At 36.1% G+C, this 21,513-nt stretch overlaps 1 non-coding gene across 1 annotated transcript; it reads left to right on the top strand.

The window, feature by feature from the left end:
• Positions 1-1,941: 1,941 nt before the first annotated feature.
• Positions 1,942-2,013, top strand: TRNAT-GGU (transfer RNA threonine (anticodon GGU)). The gene has a single exon. It is a non-coding gene; the product is annotated as a tRNA-Thr (tRNA).
• The last annotated feature ends 19,500 nt before the right edge of the window (positions 2,014-21,513 follow it).

Here is a 21,513-nt window from a genome sequence, read left to right as displayed (position 1 = left end):
TCTCTTTCTATTCCCTTTGCCCACATCCACTGCACTCAGGCTCCCAAAGATTATGTTTCACTTCTAGCAACACCATAAACTCATTTATAGTGGAGAATGACATGGTTCTGATGTTGACTTAAAAAAAAAAAAAAGTAAACAGTAGAACCAGATTAGAACACAGACCTACCAGATCTCCAAATTCCTAGTTCAGAGTTACTTCTGCAACATCATGTTGGAAATAGGTTTGTCTCAGTTTGGTAAGAGGCATACGGTGAATGTTCAATAGGTGCCTTCTTTATTGATGTTTTAAAGCAGTATGATGAAATCTCAGTGTTATCTTGGCTTTAATGCCATGCCATTCTACTCTTCTACATATGACCTCTGAATTTCTATTAAATCAAATACCACTAAGAATTGAACAGTCCAGCAGTATTTTAGTGTGGGAACAATAGGGTAAAAAGTACGTGAAAGGAATAAAATGGGGAAAAGCAAGCGTGGGAAAGAACAAAAGACATAATAGGTATTCTTCCCCTGACACAAGGGATCGAAGGGAAGTAGCATTTCCTTGTGGCTAGTTGGTGAGAATGAGAAGGGAGACTAAAGTTCCCTAGTTCATTGCTATCACTGGGGGTTAATCAACTTACTCGACCTATCAATTCTAACTTTTACATGTAAGCATGTAATATTATGAGCCTATGATGGAAGCCCACAACTTACTGTGTACCAAATAGGTTCAAATGAAAACAAAACAAATGAAAATCTTTATTCTTCTTTCAAAAAAGAACATAGCTTTGATAAAGAAAAGAAGTTTATGATTGTAATATGTTGCCAAGAATAAAAATTCATTAAATAAGTAACTTAGTATCATTTAGAGGAATATTTCAGAGGACTCTTACGTGTTAATTTAGTTATATATTACATAAACAATGGGAAAACTATAGCTATCAGTAATTATGTTTTCACAAACTAATCTGGTTTAATTAAAAACAAACAGTTTCTGTTCCTTTTTCTAAGAATTCCCATAGACATCTTCAACACAATTTCCTCACTGGTTTTAGTGTAAACAGTGGCTAATATTAGAAGGGATGAAAAAATTGGGGAAGTGGCAATAGAGTAAATTGGAGACATTGCATTAATTTTGCCTGAAAAATAATTGCTACTACTAAGTGGCAGTTCCAGTTAAGTTTTGATTCTTAGGAATAGAAAGAAAACACAAAATAAAAGCATGATTTATTCTGTATATTAGCATACCCTGCCTTACCTTTCTATATACAACTAAAATATATTCAAGATGCAGATTTTTAGCTGCTTTTTAACCTGATTTGTTCAAATGTCCCTCTATATTTTTTAAAAGGTACTGCCATTTTAAAAATTCAATAAGTAAATTAAACTTTTATATCTGGAATTTTAATCCAAACCTTTAAAAATATCTGTAATATGACCATTACTCTGAACCAAACTGTAATTGACTTAATATATTAGAGAGTGTAATAGCTATTCTATTATGAAACATGTATTTCTATGAAATGAAAAAGCAAGCTTTTCCCACATTTGACTAGCTATAATTAATAACATTTTCTCATGGGGTTCATTTCAGAAACTTTCTTCATAAGACATTTCCACTTGTGCTTCAAAACGAGCCTATTTCCCAAACCTATACTAGTTAATGATCTCAGTAATTTGCCATGAAGAAATTTGAGAGAATGCATTTAGAGATTTTGAGGTGATTAATATGTGTTAACTAGTAAGCTGATGTATTTTATGTTATATATGACTTAAGCCAAGGTAAATATTGCCAAGTCTGCTTGTTAATTTTAAAATAAATCTCTAACGTCACAATAGAGAAAAAACAATACAATTATATCGGTAGTAAGATATCAATTAGATAATTTATTTTTCACATTTGCAGGTCAGTTCTCAAATTCACATTGCTATCTTATTAACACGTATGTAATGGGTGGGGGTATAGCTCAGTGGTAGAGCACATACTTGGTGTGCATGAGGTCCTGAGTTCAATCCCCAGTGCCTCCGTTAAGAGAAAAAATAAATACATATGTAATCATCAAAATACTCTCCAGTTCAAATCACTCGACAAACTACAGTGCCCTGTCCCCACAGAGCGCTCTTCTCTAGCAGTCCCCATAGTGCACTACTGTCTCTGCACCCTCAGTCAACACTTGTTCCAGTTAAACACCTTTCTTCAATATAATGCAGAGTTTAGACTTTTCCACCTTAATTTGATGTCTCTCTGAGTCACATACCAAGGCTGGCATATATTCCTTCCTAACCACTAAGTTTCATTTTGCATAGTCTTTTAGATCTATTTAAATATTTCCTCCTACATGTATCTCTGACTGACCAGCAATCAATTCATTCCATGTCTGTCTGTCATTTAGAAACAAACTTTTAACAAGCCGTAAATGATTCACGTAATTATGTAACCAAGCCCCGATAAAAACCACATTTTGAAGACATTTTGTGAAAAATATCTTTTCATGGGTGGATGTGAGATCTCACCTCCAACTCACCTCACAATAGTAGTAGTTTCAAAGTCTTTGGGGACATGGGTAGCTCTTTTTGAATTACAACTTGGTGATTCTAATATGCCACCCTTATCTGGTTAAAGTGAGTGTTATCAAAGAAAAAGTAATAATGTGGTGAAAGGTTTGTATTACATTGATGTACAAAATAACTGAAAATTTTACAAAATTTCAAAATAGCACATACATCATGTTTATATTCACATGGATGTATTACCACTTTATCATCTATAAAGATAGATAACTTTTATCTCATTTATATAAAATGCACATAAACAGTATTAATCATACCTCGTGTCTGCAAACATGTGCATGTGTATATGTATAAATATATACATGCATGCACACACAAGTCACAATGTTAATGTTTACATGAGGGTTAGTTCTGTGATTTTTAATTATATTGTGTCAGTTTTTATAGGATAGTCTCAAATATCATTACAAAAACTGTATGCTATTTAAAAAATTATAATGACCCTCTTATAACTAGGAAGATTTTCATCAAGGACTAAAACTTTACAGCCTTTAGAGAACATTGTGTGTAAGGTAAAGGTATTTCAAATCAGATAGATAACTCAGCTGAATAAACCAATGGAACAACGGGTTGATAATTCTAATTCATACATACCTATACTTTCTACTTTGTAATTCCCAAATTGAGTTTCATGAAGCAAGAACCCATAAAATGCTTCTCAAAAAAAGGAAAAGTCCATGATAAATTACATTTGGAAAACTATAGTCGTCTCTTAAAGTTTCTATCATGCACTTAAGCCTAATAAAATTTCTCAGAAATCAGGCATTAAGAAATTTGTTAACTTTGTTTAACCCAGGTGTCTCAAGCTTATTTGATCATCAGATAGAATTAATTGCACATGGAGTTCCATGAAGTACAAGTCATAAAACTATTCAAATTCAACAGTATATATAGAACAATTTACTGAAGAATTTAAGGCAAAAACTGACATTGTGGTAGGTAGTAAAATATTAATTAAAATTAAAAAATAATTTTGGCTAGTACTATTTATTTGGAAGAATTTAGGATTTGTTAATACACTGTACAGCTATCTACCTTTAGCGGTTAAGAGTATGGGTGGGGGACTGGAGAGTCAGGGCTCTGCGACATTCCTGGCAAAGCAGTATACAAAACACGAGGTATGGGCCAAGAGCTCACTCATTCAAGGACTTGGGCCACCTGTGTAACACATGTTCGCATCAAATACACCCACTTATCATATAAAATTACCAGTTTCACATTTAATAGTAATTTAAAAAGAAAAGACATACAAAGAATGCATAGAATTTATAATTCAGTTCCAGCGAACAAGTACTCCCGTCTGTTGATCTCTTCAGTCATTTCAACGGCCTCCTTTCAACATACAGAGATTAAGCCAGAAAGGATTAAGGGACCACTCTTACTAATGTTACTAGGACTTAGGAGGAGCAACTCCACCTCCAAAAGCTCTCAACAGTCTTATACTATTCTTTGTCTCCTAAAACAAAGAACTACCTGCTCCCTCATGTTTTTCACCAATCATTAATCTCTTACTCAATTTTGTAACAGAGCCGTGTTTCTCAAAGTGTGGTTCATAGACCAGCAGGATCAGGAACACTTAAGAACTTGTGAGAAATGCAAATTCTCAAACCCTGCTCTCCAACTACTGAATCGGATACTCTGAGGGTGAGGCGCAATGACCCATGTTTTAAGAAGCTCTCCAAAAATTTCTGATACACACTCAAATATGAGAACCACTCCACTAAAGAAATGACTGATGTCTGTCCTGGATGATTTTAATAACCACATCACATAGTCCTGTATCAACATACAAGCCTAATTTTAAATGAGTCAAATTTTTTAAACCTAGCAGCTATGTTGTAAAATAACATACAGGCAATCTAAAATTTGTACAAGATTTATCCGAAAATTGAACTGAAAGTCGGCAAAAGGAAACCTGGAACAAATTTCCCCACAGGCCTAATGCTACAAAATTGTGGCAAAGGTACAAAGCCACTCCAAAGGAGTCTATTGGTACCACAATTTAATTGTACTACAGTACTGATAGTATTAACTTCAGTTCTGAGAGGAGTGACAATAACGTTTAAGAAATGGAAAGTAAAAAGAATGAAATAGGAAGACAGGAGAAATAGCTACTCCCTTTGTTTGTTTTGGTGTAGTGATAACCACAGGTAAAATGCAAAAAAAAAAAAAAAAATCTATTTTCTTTGAGTACATTAAAACATGCTACGTATATTGGAATCCTAATTTTTATCAAGTCTCCTTTACAACAGAGCTTTATTCTCTCTTCAAATCTTCTATATTATAATAAGGTAGAATGCATATATTCTGCTTCTGAGTTCTGAAATTGGTGAAACAAAAAAAATGCCTTCTAGGTTTCAGCAGGAAATACAAGTTGAGAAATATAGTAAGGAGTAGTGTTATATATTGCTCTGATACGATATGGAGTATTGGAGCTCTAAAGAATTAGAATTACATGCTCTAAGAAATCCTTTCTCTATGTTTGATACTACATCTCCAACAGAACACACTCTTGGGCTTAATTTCCCTCTCTATCGACCAATTTGTGACCTCTCCATCAAGGACATCTCCCTTCCAACTGCCCTCACCCAAAATTCCAATTTGGGCTATGCAGGCTATCTCAGATGAATGCTAGAAAAAAAATGCAACTGAAAATTATGTCACATTTCGGTATGAGTAACTAATCAAGTTATTAACTTGTAAGTTCAGGCAGTATTCCTGATTTTCAGGTTACTCTGTATTTTTCTTCTAACTCATGGGGTCCCCTTTGATTTCTATCACAGTATATATAATCGATTCTCCATGGTATTTTCAGAGCATCTAGAGGAGAAGTATAGACAACCTTTGTAAGTATAAATCATTGAGAGCTTGTGAATTGAGATGTCACTGATCTTTCACATACTTTAATCATAGGAAAAAACGGGAAACTTCAAGTCACTGCAGAGAAAACAACCTAGGAGGGCTCCTGTGATGATTAAACATCAATAAAAAAAAGAATCCAAAACAAAAGCCAGAGCTTTTCAAAACTGGGGGTGCTCAACAGATTTCCAGGTGAAGACTTAGTACTCTGGTCCATACCCTACAAACAAATTAAATTGGAGGCTCTATAGGAGGGATCCAGCATCCGTATTAAAAAAAATTCCCCAGGTACATTGTTCAATATAGAAAATTATTGCCAGAAGCATCAGAATTACTCCTGCCTCCAAATCCAGCCATGGACAAATGTGAATTTCTGTTTGAGTTTCCTGAAGAGTCTGACCAAGTTTCTTTAACTTAGGATATACAATCAGAGACATCCAGTAACTTTCCCATCAGACCAAACCTACTACCAGTTTTTCTGCTCCTTGATTCAAATTCAGTTCCCCTTTAATCTTTAGTAACAAGGATTAAATCCATAGTATGAGTTTGCTATCTGCTTTGAGTAGAACTTCTTTAAATTAAATACACGCGTGTAAAATTATTATATTTGACATATATTCAAGCCACAAAATAATGTTTTCTTTCTCCATCTTCCACTCATTTTTGTGTGATTTGACAAGTGAAAGACAATTCGTCAGGACAGACACATGATGATAACAGAAATCTCGTACCCTAAATAATACAAATTCTGATTTGCCAGCTCATCCTCAGTACTACTTCAAACGGTGTTATAAGAAAGGGCAGCGGGAGCAGGGCAGTGTGGAGAAGGGACATGGAAGATGGGGGCATTTCTCAGGAAAAATTATTTTTCAAGTGGACCAGCTTTCAGTTACTATAAATGACAGAACAGGTACTGAAGGTGTTCACAAGTGACCATTCCAGCCAGGTTTCTCAGACTAAAATATAGCCCTATACCATCACAATGTACCACTATATTTGTTTTTTTGGCATGCCTGCAGTTGCTGTCATCTGTCAGAGTGAAATTACACCCATTCTTAAAATAGCATGCCAGTTTCATGGGATCAGACAGGTCAGGTTTCACTGGAGAACAGAATTGAAAGGTTGACTTAATGTCCCTAAACTAGGGACAGATTCACAGCTATTAAATCTAAGTCCATGCCCTATTATGGGCTTCATCTATTTTAGGAGAAAAGGAAGTGAGAGCACATGACCTGAACCTAATTTAAATTTATGACTGCATAAACAGGAGCACCTGAGGGTTTAACTAACCCTACATGCACTGCTGTGACAACAACTTCAGCAGTTAAGAAGTAAATGAGGTGACCAGTCCCATGACTGGACGCTCTAACACTATTTCCCTTGCCTTGCCCTTCTCCTCCCTTACCAGAAATCAGTAGAGGCTATAAAAGCTAAATACTCACAATCTTGGCATCACTTGCATCTAAGGATGACCACGTAAAACAGTGTTTGCGATAAGATACAAGCAGCGTCTGCTGGAGTGAGTATGGGAGAGAGACAACTGGTGGCTTTCTTTTCCTTTCTTCTGGCCTCAAACATACCTGAACAGTAGCTACCAACTTGTAATCATAAAGAAAAGTCCAAGAGAATCAAAGACACCAACCCTGAAATCACTGAGATGTCAAGCCAAATGCCAGATGCAGCCTACCTGCAGACAACTGGTTAGGTAAACTTTGTATGTACCTAACAGCCTCAACATAATGGAATTTTCCCAAGTTTATATTTCTATCATTAGTGTTTCTAGTGTTACACTGCTAATATTTAATAACTAGCTCCAACAGAAGGAAAAAAGGAAAAGCCCTGAGTAAGTAGCATTTGCTGATTTTTGTGGTATAAATAAACCCATCATGTAAATTTCAAAAGACCAACAATGATGTCACCGAAGTGCACAAAGAAAGAGATTGACACAATTGGATCTGGTGAGCCAGTGCAAACCAGCTCTACTACATCACTAGCTATTTCCCCAATAACTAACTACATTTTCAAAAAACTATTGGAGTTTGTTAATGGTTACTTTCAATTTCATTATAATAGGGGACAGAGGTTTTTTTACAGAGAGGAACATAGAGCTCAGAATTACTGAATGTCAGGTAAATTGGCTAAATTTATGAAACTGGAAGGAGCTATCAACTTTATGCAAAACTTTCAGTAGAAACTTAGATGTTCTCAGTCTCAAGTCAAATGTACTTACTAATTTAATACGAAAAATTTCAATTTTCCTCCTTGGAGTAAAGACTAGAATCTAATTCACTATCATATCAGATAAAATTTAACAGAGATTTGAAAACAATGTTGGTATAATGTTAAATAACTTGCATGAAAACATGTTTTAGCTCCTATAAATTTCCATGGCTCTATCTGTAATCCAGAATGAAAATTCAAGTTTCTCCAGTCTTTCAGCTCTTGGGTCTATCTATTCTCACAACAGGGCTGCTGTCATACCCAATTACCTAAAACAGAACAAAACTTGCGCTGTAGTACAACATACTTTCGTAGCCGTTATCTCTGAAAAGTATTTCCTACAACTTCTTTAGCAAGGTTTCTGTGGAGTGGAATCCTTACATATTCAAGCAAAGCAAAATCTTAACACGCAAGTGTTTTTTTTAAAGCACCGAAGCACTTCTTGTACAAACACACAATAAATTACCCCACTCCTTCAGGATGATATGAACATATAATTTTCTTAGGATGGATAAGTACAGGCTTCATTACTAAAGTAATTCTTCATACATTAAATGGCCTATTGAAATAATTGGCAGTTCTGAAAGAATGGTTTTTCAAAATGTCTTCTGATTTCTTACTTTTTCCCTTGTAAAACCCTGAATATCTTTGTCTAATTTGATTCTTGGTTTGTTCTGAGAATATCTAATTGTTAGTGGCATAGCACTGTAAGGGTATAATTTAAGAGCATTAGCTCAAACTGAAAAAGTAAGTTTACTTACACTGCATTCTTGTTTTTAATAAGGATAGTTAAAATACTAAGAAATAAGCTAAGTGTGTTTTAACATAGTCATTTGGCCTAGCTTTCTTATATTATTCTTTACAATAGGCTCTTCATAACCATTATGAAAAGGCCAAATAAAATACATCAAATTTTGATGTAACAATCTTTCGCAGTGGGTATTTGAATAAAATATGAGTCTATCAAAGTTACATTGGTCACCAGGAAGATCTTGTTATATCAGACTCTAAGATCAACCAAGAATAATCTTTTTAATACATTTTAAAGTAAAACCTGCTTAGCTAATTCTATTCTGAAGAAAATACCTGAATTTATGTTCAAGAGGTTAAAAAAAGTCTTTCGTGACACAAATCTATAGGTACACTTTACTCAATTATTCATGTATTATTCTGTGCCAATAAAACATCTAAAGATGTGCCAGGAGATGCCAAATGAATACAAACCACACATACACAAAAAATATCATAAAAGAAATCAGAGCTAGTTAAACTTATATCTGATTTAAAAAGATTAACAGCATGGAGCTGTTTATGTTCCACTGAGCTATTTCTAATTACAGGGAAGCATACCCAATCAATAGGAGATCAAGTGCCCAGATTTGCAGCATCCAAACAAAAAGGACAGTTGTAAATACACTGTATTGAAATGCTTTTAAATGCTGAGATTTTACCTTTAAGATACCTGCATTTTATACCTGAATCAAAGTTCTGGGTTGGGTTAGCTATTCATTTTGTAATGAACAGTTTTCACCCAAGGCATAGGATTTCTCAAGATTATTGAGGTCATATATGTAAAGAACAGCCATGTAAAAGTATTACCTCTTGTGGAAATTAGTTAAGACTATGCATATGTCATAGGAAAAAAAATAAATGATACTCAAAGGTCCACATCATTGTGACTTCTCAAATGATGAGCCAAGACCATTGTATAAAATTGATATAATGAAGTGCTACCTTGTGTTATCAATGCATATTATAATCATCTTTGGGTCTTCAATTTTTAAAAGAAGTTCTGCTTATTAATAGTGTAAGAAACAATCTCCAATAGCGCCACTAAAATATAATTAAACATCTTATGTAAAGTTTATTTTTATATTCTTTGAGGCATTGTAATAACACACTCTAAAATTTCCCTTGCCATTTAATTAGGTCTAGAAACAAACTAATGTATGAGAGAGAACGTGGAGGGTGGGGTGGCGAAGGAAAATAGGTATTGCCAGTGTTACAAGTTCTTAGGTTTGCTTTTTTCGGCATCACTGTTAGTGCCGTCACATTATGTTTTGCCTAACATAGCAATTGGCTACAAAAAGCATTTATTAATAGCAGCCACCCCTTACACTTCAGAGTTAAAAAAAAATCAAAACCTAAAAAATAATACAAAACAAAAATCCTGGTATCATCAAGGTACAGAAACTAGAATATTCAAAGCAAACATTATTTTATATTTTATTTAATAGGCTTTAAACCCTTAAAGGGAAGGACCTATCAAAGAGATAAAGGTAGGTTTTGAAAATGAGATAACCTGTTGGACCTACCACTCACCCCACTTGAATGTCTCAGAGTTCTAATAAAAGCTTAATTTCACAAATGTAAAAAAAAGATATATTGCATTTAAAAAACTGACTCAACAGTAGTACCTGATACGGAATCCAAAGTTATTGAAAGGTAGATTGAATTTTCTTTAGAGATGGATTTAAACTAGCCATTTCCAAAATCCATGAACTCACACAAATGTAGTTTTGAGAATATACTTGCAGATCCTTTTTTCCTTTCCTCATTCACTGACAAATGCAGGACTAGCACAGTGATACAAAAGATTTCTTTGTAGAATTAATCGTTAAGTAACACATTTTTCCAAAATAATACTCTGCAACACATTTATAGATCTCCTTCTGCATATCTTAGATTATTACAGCTACAAGTTACTACAAACTCTGTAAACAGCCATTTTAAAGCAGCATGTGAAACTATCCTATGTGTTTTTTTCAAATTGTTATTTAAGGGTAACTACTTAAAGCCAATTCGAATTATCCTATGTGCTGAATGAGAAGGGCATCTCCTTTAAAATCAGAGAAAGATGTTAGGTTATTAATGGGATGAGGAAAAGAGGGTAAGTGTGATTTTAAAACCGGGAACGACTGCTCCTCTCAGGCATTGTCAGAGGCACCATTCTTTTGTGACTTATAGGCATCATTACCAACTTATACTACTTATGAAGAGAAATCCTGCTCTACCATCTTCTGAACTCTTTGCTCGGCTGTAGTTTACCCAACTCCTGTGTTTCTTACTCATTTTTTTGTTTGTTTTGTTTTCTACTGTGATATTTCCTTTAGCCTCACTTCAGAAATACACTTGCACAGTGACTGTATACCTCCCTCCTCTTCAGCATCCCGCAATGTATGTAAGGAAATCTGGAAGGGTCCCCTTTTTTTGCTGTCCACAATTTGGTGCATTTCCAAGGGCGAGAGGAGCAGATTCAAGCAATTGAAATTTCATCTTTTGGTAAAGCGTTAACAGCTGCTTCGTTTACAACTTTAAAGACCTATCCTGGTTTACAAGCGTTTGCACATGAAGGCCAGACTACCAAATAGCAGAAGATTCCTCACAAATGAGATTTACACATGGGGGAAAGCTCACTGTGGTAACGCTGCAAAAACCTGACTTCTCATTCCTGCTTCTTGATTGGTTTTCAACCCACATAGTTATGCTTCAGGCATGCAAGCCTTCCTGTCACCCCTCTGACATTTTCCTTCAGCACAGATATGAGCGAGGCGAAACTTCTCAGATTTCTTAACTCTGCACTGGGCCACACCCCGACCAGGCATGCCCTCTCACATCTCCCTATCCCTCCCTCCTCAAAGGATACCTACGACAGTATTTCTTTTAAATCGGTCTGCTCATTCCTTTATATTTTTAAAACAAGTTACCATCCTACAATAAAACCGATAGTCAGTGGCTTTCTTTAAAAAAAAAAAAAAAAGTATTAAAAAAGCGCCCACCAAGATCTACTTGGCCCAAAAGAAAAACTTGAGTCTCTGTTTTCCCGGAGAGCGGCACCCCCTCCTCCTCCCTCGGACGCGCCCGGCGTGGTTCCCCGCCCTCCCCACGCGCGGGGGCGCGGTGACAGTCCCCCGCTGCTCCTCCGCTCAACGCCACAACTTTCCGAAACCCTGTACTAACTTCCAAGGCACAGCCTCTGCGGAGAGGAGCGCTCGATACCCCCACACAGAAAAGCAAAATAGGGAAGTCCTACCGGCGCGGCTCCTGATGACGTCGGTGAATCCGTCCACAGCGGCATCTTCCCGGGGCTGCTCCGGACCCCCCGGCTGAGCCATAGCCACACGCCACGTGCCCCTGGCTCCCCCGCGCCCCAAACTTTGGAGGCAGGTGGGTCCGCGCGGTCCGCCTGATGTTCTCCAAAGCAAGTAGCTCGCTGGGGATCTGGTGTGTGCGGGCGGATTTCTCTCCTCCTCGGGCCCTCAGCCACGGAAATAGGGATGCGTAGGGGGAGAGCAGGGAGGGACGGTGATCTGGAAAACACAGAAACACTGACACCTGGCTTGGTGGTAAGGGGGAGCCGTCAAAAAACCCAGCCCGTGCTTGGACAGGAGGGAACAGGTGCTGTTCCCAGCTCCTGCCCCAAAATAGAGTGGGCGAGGCCTGAGAGGTGAAAGCTGAGGAGGGACCTGGGGGTCAATAAATCCACAAGCAAGTTGGAGACTCGCTTTTCCACGCTGCGCAGAATCGATGAAAAAACAGGAGCAATTAGGGAGCCGCTTGCCAAAAGCAGCACATGAGGTCATGAATGATTTAGCATTGCCACTTATAAGATGACTACACTGAGGAGAAGGGTCACTTGCTTTAGCTATCTGGGTCACTCACGCGTGTGTATCCCACCGTTGTATACTGACTCGAAGGCACTGACCAGAAGTGGGGAACACAGGCTGAGAATAATCATACTTCCTGGGAGATTTCACCAAATTACCCACCCTTCTTTCAGTGTGTATATTCACTCTGACTGCCTCCTCTATCCCTTCCTCCCACAACTGAAGCTAGAATTAGATTGGACTATAAACAGCTCATATGACTATTTTCTAAAAATTTCAGAAGTGACTTTCATTTGGTTAGTAGCCTTACTCCTTCTCCCCACCCCACCTCTGCATACATGTAATTCATCCTGCACTTCTTCCTGCAGAAGCCCAGTCACCCTACATCCTGTCCACCACTTACCAAAGACAAATTAACTTTGTAAGAATTTGGCAAGGGTCCTAGCAACTGCTAAGGATTTTCTTTTTGTTTTCTTCTGCATTTTCATCCAGAGTAGATTCTTACCCTCTTCTAAAGCACTGGTTCTCTACCATTGCTAGCCAGTGGAATCATCTGGGGAAGTTTACAAAACACTAAAGCCTGTTTTCCCACCCTCGGGGATGGTTAATTGTTCTGGATTCTCACCTGGCTATCAGGAGTGTAAAAAGAGCCCTCAGGTGATTCCAAAGAGCAATCAAGTTTGAAAAACATTGTGATAAAAGGACTTAAAAACAGACAATTGGGTGCCTTCATCAGGACAATTCTATCAGTAATTCTCTTCCATTCCCATTATAATGCCTCAGATTAAAACATAATATATTTGCTGCCCTGTTTTCCATTGCCAGATTGGCCTTTTGCACGGCAGTGGATGATTTATGTTGACAAAAACGTAGTAGTTAGGCTTAGCTCCAGAATTTCCTTAGATTAAACACAGAGCAACTCTCAGGATGGAGTCTCAACGAGGTATCTCTCAATTAGCGTCAGCTTGAGATGTTACGCCTATTGAAAATCTGTCTTTGTTCTTACTTACAGGAAGACGTCTTAGGTTTCCCAAATGGCTCTTCTCAGAAATACCAGTTCTCTAACAAGTTCATCAAATGGGAAATATTCAGAGATATAGCACAGCTCCTATTTCAGAAAAGAATAAAAATTTTAAGATTTGTCCAGAATTGTTTTAAATCACAAAGGTTATGGCATACTATATATTATCATGCTACTGTAATCAAAACAATAAGGAACTGGTACAGGGATAGACACAATGTGGAACAAAATAGAGTCCAGAAACATATCCAGCAAAAGGGAATGCACTGAACATGACATTTCAATTCAGTCACTTAAAGATAGAATATATAATAATATTTCCATAAAGATAGACTCCTGTAATTTAATCTGTATGAAAGTAAGTTCCAGATAAATTAAAACTCCAAATATATAAAATAAAACCAGATAAATGAGGACTCTCTAACAGTTTTAAGTTATGGGAGCATTCTTAAACCAAACATTAATCTCAGGTGACTTTAAGGAGAACATTGTCACTTTCAAATAGTAAGAAGTAAAATTTTCTATAAAGCCAAAGACTTTATAATAAAGTGAAAAGACAATAAACTGAGATTAAAATCGTTTAAAACATCTAAACAGACAAGAGGTTTAATATCTCTACTTTAATAAAATTCTACAAATTGATTTTAAAAAACAATCCAATAAGAAAAAAAGTGAATAGATAACCTGAACAGAAAATCCACAAAACAGGACATAGAAATAACCAATAAACCTATTGTCAGCCGAGGGAGGCTGGAGAGGGATTCGAGGAGGTGAGCTGCTCCGACTGGAAGAAGGCCCGAGGAGCCGACATGGAGCAAAACAGCACTTTATTCTAGCACAACAAAATGGCATGCGCGGCGGGCGGAGCTCAGGTGTACGGGCTTGTCCTTTTATAATGCTAGTGGCGCATGCGTAGTGTCCATAATGCTGACACACACTGCTGGCGCATGCGTGATGTTCATAATGCTGACTCACGCTACTAGCGCATGCGTACGTTTAGCCCTTACCAGGTGCAAGCTATTGTGAATTTTGGCCTGGGCCCCAGGGCCTATTCACTTAAGGCTGCAGACACCTATGAAAAGATACCTACCGTCTCATAGCCAGGAAAGGCAAAAGGAGATAATATTGCCCACCCATCAGATAGAAGAAAAACCAAACAGAATAACATCCAGTTCTAGAAAGGGGGGGAGGTGAAAAAAAAAGCCATTCGTATTCCACACTGGTGAAATATTGATACATTTTAAGAAAATAACCTGAAAATAGCTATTTAAATGTGCACAATCTGTTGCCTATCAATCCATCTTTAAGAATCTATCTTACAAAAATAAAGTCACCAGTATATAAAGATATATGTAATTTTTTTTATTGAAGCCTTATTTCTAAGAACACATCCACAGAAAACAACCTAATTGTCTTTTGATTGGGAACCCATTGAAGCAATTATATCATATCAAACAATGGGATATTATGCAGCTACCTAAAAGTAGTATGATTTATACCCTAAACAAGTTATCAAAACAGGTGAATATCAATAAAAAAAGAAAACCCAATTTTAGCAAATTAAATGAAACCTTGAATAGATGTTTCACCAAAGAGGATATCCAAGTGACCAATAAAAACATGCAAAGATGTTAAATATTGTTAAAAGCATCAAGATATTAAAATTTAAAACAAAAATCAAAACAACTACACACCAGTTGTAATGGCAACAATCAAAATCAAAACAAAACTAAATGGAAAATATTAAATATTGTTTAAAACATAGTGTGATTGGAATTCTTATACACTTTATGAAAGTGAAAATCAAAACTTCTTTGAAAAACCATTGGTAGAATATACTAAAACAAAAATTACGTATACTGCATGACACGAATCCCACCTTTAAGTACATTCCTAACAACGACAAGAAGAACATACCTGCATCAAAAACAGAAACAATAACTAGCATTTCATATAATAGCCAAAATTAGAAACAAACCTTAGATCCATGAACAGTAAGACTGATTAAAATATATGGCTATATTCATAGAAATCAATGTTATACAGCAATGAAAATGAATGGACTATTGCTACATGCAATAACATGCATGGATTCCACAGACATAATTTGAGTGAAGGAAACCAAACACTAAAGGTACATACTCTATAATTCTATTTATATAAGGGTTAAAAGCAGGTTAAAACCAATTTATGGTGATAGAAGATAAAACTAGTTATCTTTAGAGGGATGCAGTGATTGGTGACAGCTTCTGGGATTCTTGTAATGCTTGATTCTTGTTCTGGGTAATAGATATATTTGTTCATTTTGTAAACATTAATTAAGCTGTGAATTTATAATTCATATATTTTCTTTATGTATATTCCCGTGTAAAATTCCATTTAAAAATAAACATGGGTTAAAAGTACATGCAAATATGTTCGAGTATATAGATGAAATATTTTTATATGAAATGAGCAAATTGTAGTTTAATATTTATCTCATTGAAAGATAAACTATATGCGTGTATATACTGTTTTTACAAAAAACTGTAGAAAAACATATATATGAACACACAAAAGGGAAACTATAACATTTTTAAAATGAAGCAAGATTTTCTGAACTTCTGAGATGCTTAAGTTTTGAAAGACTAGAAATGTTGCTCATTATTTTATTACATTACAAATATCTTCAGAAGTTAGTTCCAAGTCTGCCTGGAAACTCTGGTGTGGATGATCAAACAATGAAAAGGAAACCATTGCAATCTTCTTAATCCCTAATCCATACTGTTGTATTTATTTCAAGAAATATAAAAGCTAGACTTAGCATTTTCTTATTCAAAAACTTTGAGGTTAGAGAGGCTAAAAGACTTCTTTTTAGATGAACTAGTTACTTCCAGGTGACTGCTTAAAAAGCCCATAGAAATTTCAGATTATTGTTCACTCAGCGTATTGTCCCAAGTAAAAGAATTCCATGGACCCCTGCTAATCTTTCAGTTACTCTATATCAGAAAGTATTTGCAACTAGAGAAATAAAAGACATTCAAATAATATGTCAAAGGGTTTCAGATTATCAGCTAAAGCCATTTATTTTATGAACAGCCCAACTAGAATATGAATAACATGGTATGATCAACTGAAAGTCCACCACTTTAATTATGAATAGATCATGGTATCCTGGAAGCTCTCAAATATGGTGCATCCCTATTATACTAACAATTAGCGTTCCATGCAGCTTCCTTTAGCAGATAACACTAAAACAAATTTTAGATGTACTTTTTATACACTATTGTCACTTTTATACAGAGGTCTCCATTGATTACAAAAGAGAACTTTCATGAATCAACATGGCTATTAGTTGGTTTTTTCTTAACACAAGATATTTTAGAAAAATCAGTTTGAATAAATGTATTTTAGGGATGCAGAGAAAGCATTTCTCCCTAGGAGACTGGAAGTTGAGCTGGTATTTTTAGATTCCTGCCGTGGATTCTGCAAATTTTTCCAAGAAACATTTTCTACACAATCAAGGGTAATTTGAATCACTACACTTTCCCATTCTTTCCAAAGATTTTTTTTAAAGGGATCTCTTTGAAATTTTGACTACTAGAATGATCCAAATTTAAGCATTCTCTTCTGGTATGTCCTCAGACTAGGAGTGGTTTAGGAGAAGAGGAAATGTTGCCTTGATATTGAGGATCTAAAGATACTAGAGCTAAAACCTCAGTGTTAGACTTTTCTGTTCACTGTCTGAAATGTCCTAGTAGTCTGTGTTGCTCAGGTTCAGTTTCCTAGGTTGAATATTGGGTAGTGAAGTTAATTTTCCTCATCCTGGTTGTTATCATCAAGCTGATTCTCAGCGGTAGGGGCTCTCATAAGCCTTTAAAAACCTCTGTACCATAAGCAGACACTATATTTTGTTCATACAAACCAAACATACACTGATATACTACAAAGAACAAAGAAGTTTTCCATAAGCTTCTCCATCATAAATATTCCAAAAGCAATAAATGAGTGGGTTTCTTCAAATGGTTTCTTAGTTCCTCAGATAATGGACCAAATAATAAGAAGTCCACCCCGTTATCTCTGTAAGTGATTCTCTTGCAACACCTCACACCTCAGTTCCAATTTGACTCTAGCCCTATGTGAGCCTGATGAAAGGCTATTTCCCTCTGAATCATAATACTAACACTTGTTTAGTTCATGACTGACATTTAGCGAATGGTCTTGATATAGTTCATTTTATTGGGAAAAATCAAGCAAATACACACATGATGAAGAGAGTAAAGAAACATTACAAATTAATTAGAAGTGTAGCAGAGGTTGTTGACGCCTTACACATCCCCCTGGGGACACATACCATTCCTATGTGTACCCATAGCCTCTTAGAGCAAGCACAGAGGACTTTCTGCCTGAGGGCATTTTCTGGCCTTTGGAGTATGCTAGGCCCATACTCAGAGCAGGCCTTACACACCAAGAAGGTAATGCCCTGAGAGCAATCTGCAACAATGACAAGTGGGAGTTAGTAGATAGATTCTTCAGTCTCCTGCTCCAAGATGGAATAACACTGAAGTAAATACTCTTCACCATCTCCCAGAATCCCCAAGAAGATTGAGACCCAGCTCTCCACAGCAGAAACCTGTTCATTGACACACACTGTATTTGTTTTCTTTCTTTGTCTCCATCACTTCCCTATTTCCCTACTAGAGGTATCACCTCTCAAATTAATGATTTGCTTTCAAATTCATGTCTTAGAGTCTGCTTCCAATTTTAGCTTTGCCACTAATTTTCTATGTAACCTAGAGAAACTTTTAGATGTCATTTATTAAAAGACTCTAAAAGACTACTTAGTAACTAACGTCACGAATAGTTCTAAAACTATAATTATGTCAGGAAACCCAGTTTTTGCCAAAAATTATCAAATGCATAGCCATGCCTGATTAGATAACTGAAGAAGAAGAGGAGGAGGAAACCCTGGTTTTTTTTTTTTTTTTTTTTTTTTGAGGTACAGTTAGAGCAGAGCTGTTTTCAGAAGCCCATACTGTCCAGTGAAAGGCCAGCCTAGCAGGCAACAGAGGAAGCACACTAGTGTCTCATTGAAAGTTGCTGGCCAAATTAAAACTCCAAAAATTAAAGTTGCAAACAGTAATGCTCTCTTCAAAATGCTCTACACAAAGAAGAAATAAATTTGACATGAGCCAAGTCACAAAAGAACTGTTGATCCTACATTTTTATCTCAGAAGGAGGCTGCAAAGAATAATCATCAGTGTCTTCTACAAATCGATTCATTTAACAAAATATGCCCAAGTGCTTGTCCAAATCTGCCTCTCGACCACACTGAGCCTTATCTTTTTATTTCCTTTGTGTGTGGCAGATTGCAATTTTGCAATGGTTTCACCCCATGTGCTCTACCAGGACCTTGGCCGTACCCAGTCAAAACGTATAGTCTCTTTTCCCTTCCCTTGGAACTGGGGAGGCCTTGCTGATTACCTTGGTGAATTTTATGTGGCTGAAGTACGCTGGGTGTCCTCAAAAGTTAGGTCACAAAAGGTGATAAAGCTTCTGCCCAGTTGTCTCTTTGGGGATGCTCATCCTTGGAACCCAGACACCATGCTGTGAGGGAGCCAAGCAGCCACCTGGAAAGGTCACGTATAGGTGTTCTGAACCACAAGGCCAGCAAAACTCCTAACTAAGAGCCAGTGCCACCCATCAGACATGGGTAAGGAGGAGCTAAGTCTTTAGACAATTATAACCGTCGGCCTTGAATTGCTTTCTATGATATCATGTGGAAGAGATCACCTGTTCATGTCAAACCCTGCCCAAATTTGCAGATTCATGAGAAAAAAAAAAAAAACGCTGTCATTGTTTTAAGCCAGTACATTTTGAGGTGGCTTGCTATGTAGCAAAATATTACTAAAATAAATGGTTAAGTGGAAACATTACCCACCAGAGATGTGAAGATTAATGAAATAATGTATGTGAGAGCAATTTGTTAGCTGTGTAATGCTATGAATGTAAAGAACTGTCATTTAGATCTTGCCTCTGTAGAACTGATGATGCATAGGACATGTAAGTCATACACATAAATATTTGATAAGTGCCCTATGAATAGTTTTTAAAAGGTGCTATAGGAAACCAAATAAGGAAAGACAACTCAGTACTTGACAAAAATTAAGTATAAGAGCTTGTACAATCAAATATTTCTCTGCATTGCATACATCAATTTGGATTTGTATTCAAATTGTTTATCTATACATGATCTAAAGCTGAACTAATTTGACATGTGACAAGAAGTTAAGTCTTTTAGACACTGGGAAAGTACCATCTGCAAATTCATAGACAACTCATCCAGTCCTATGCTTCCAAATACAGTGATTTCACAGCTTCATCATTTCCTCTGCAATCTAAACTTGCCATTGAACTGCCTATCCCTTTTGTCCATTTAGATATTTAGATGCCATTTCAAGTTCTTGACTGCTCCCCCCTTACCTATCAATATATTCTTCATCCATCTCAGTTAATGGTGCCATCATTTATCCAGTTACTTAGGCCTAAAAACCTAGGTGTCATCTATTTTTCTGTCACGCCTTATCTTAATCCTCCTTTTCTCACATGCCAGATCAACCTATCAGCAAATCCTACAAACTTCACCTTCAAAATATACCTCATATTGTGAATTCTCATAACTTCTGTCACCCTTGTTTAAATTGCCATTTTCTATCATCTGACCACTGAATTAGCTTCAAAGTTGTTGCTATTTTTAAAACACTCTCAGCACATACCAATCTCAGGACTTTTGCACTTGCTCTTTTCCCTTCCTAGAAGACATGTCCATTTATACAAATTCATGGCTTGCTCCTTCTGATATTTGCTCACTTTCTGATTGAAGTCATCCATGACCTGCTTATTTAAAATTGCTATCATCCATCCTCACTGCCCAATATTCTCCAACATCTTTGCCTATTTTATGTTTGTCCATAAAGCTTACAACTTCTGACATACTACACATTTTTCTTATCTGATTATTTCCCCTCTCCCCTGACCCATGGTAGAATATGAGCTCCATAAGGGCAAGGATCATTTTGTCTATTCTATACTCTGCACAATCCTTCGTGTCTAGACCGTCCTTATTAACAGAAGTTAATCTCTAAATTGTTGAATGGATGGATGGTTGGGTAGGTAGATGGATTTATGGAAGAAATAATAAATAAATGAATTAATGAAAGGAAAAGTATTTCAAGGAGTGGGAATGATAAATAAGAAAGAGAAGAAAGCAATTGAGGGCTTTTAATTTAGGAAAGGTGTGGAAGAGCCAAGAGCAAAAGGATTATGCCATGATCTGATTTGCATTTTTAAAAAGATAAGGAAGTTTATTTATAAATAAGGTTCAGGTATTCTAATCATAACAACTATACCTCTCATCAGTTTAATCTAAGTGTGTTACCCTTCTTTGGATCCAAAGCAGTTCTAATCACATTTCCGATTGGTCCTTCTCATGTTTATAATTCATAGGCATTTGAGAAACCCCTCAAATATATGCCTCCAGAAAACCTGGAAGTATAAAGACGATGGTCCTATTCCAAGAAGGGATGTAACATCCTTTTAAGGTTTATTTTACATGTTTTATTAAACAAGATAAGAGTCAGATGTTATGATTTCGGTTACAAGTTTTTCCTAGATATTATGAAAGATTATAGCATTCTCAAAGCACTGGCTTTGGACTCAGCTGTAACTTCATTATCCGTTAACTTTTTATGTTATCCAAATTTATATATGAAACTCTTAGCCTTTTAATAACAATTGAGTACTTAAAATTATTAAAAACTCTAAACAAATACTTATGCTTTAGGTAGAAAATCTTACTAAATTTAACACACACGTACATATACACAATTAGCCTACTACAGTAGAAGTAGGGCAAGTTAAAAAGTAAGCTAAGCTGTTTTACATTATTGTATTCCTGCAGTATTGAATTTAAAATAAATCTTATAATATTGTAATTTGGAAAATTGTTCTTAATTATAAGGGAAATCAATGAGTAGAGTCTAACAAATGAGTGCTTGATATATATATATATATGTATATATATATATATAAACAAGTAATTCTAAAAATGTCCTTTGGAATTTTTCAAGATACTACTATGGACTTGCAGTTATTTTCAAATGTTTCTGACTATGACATACTGTAGGAAATATATTTTACTTTATATAATGCACACTAGACCACACAAAGATAACTCATATGTATAAAATTGAATTAAATTTCTCCTGAAGC

The sequence above is a fragment of the Camelus dromedarius genome, chromosome X (assembly GCF_036321535.1).
Source record: "Camelus dromedarius isolate mCamDro1 chromosome X, mCamDro1.pat, whole genome shotgun sequence".
Taxonomy (NCBI): domain Eukaryota; kingdom Metazoa; phylum Chordata; class Mammalia; order Artiodactyla; family Camelidae; genus Camelus; species Camelus dromedarius.
The sequence above is the reverse complement of the archived record's forward strand: the minus strand, read 5'-3'. Positions and strand labels throughout refer to the sequence as shown.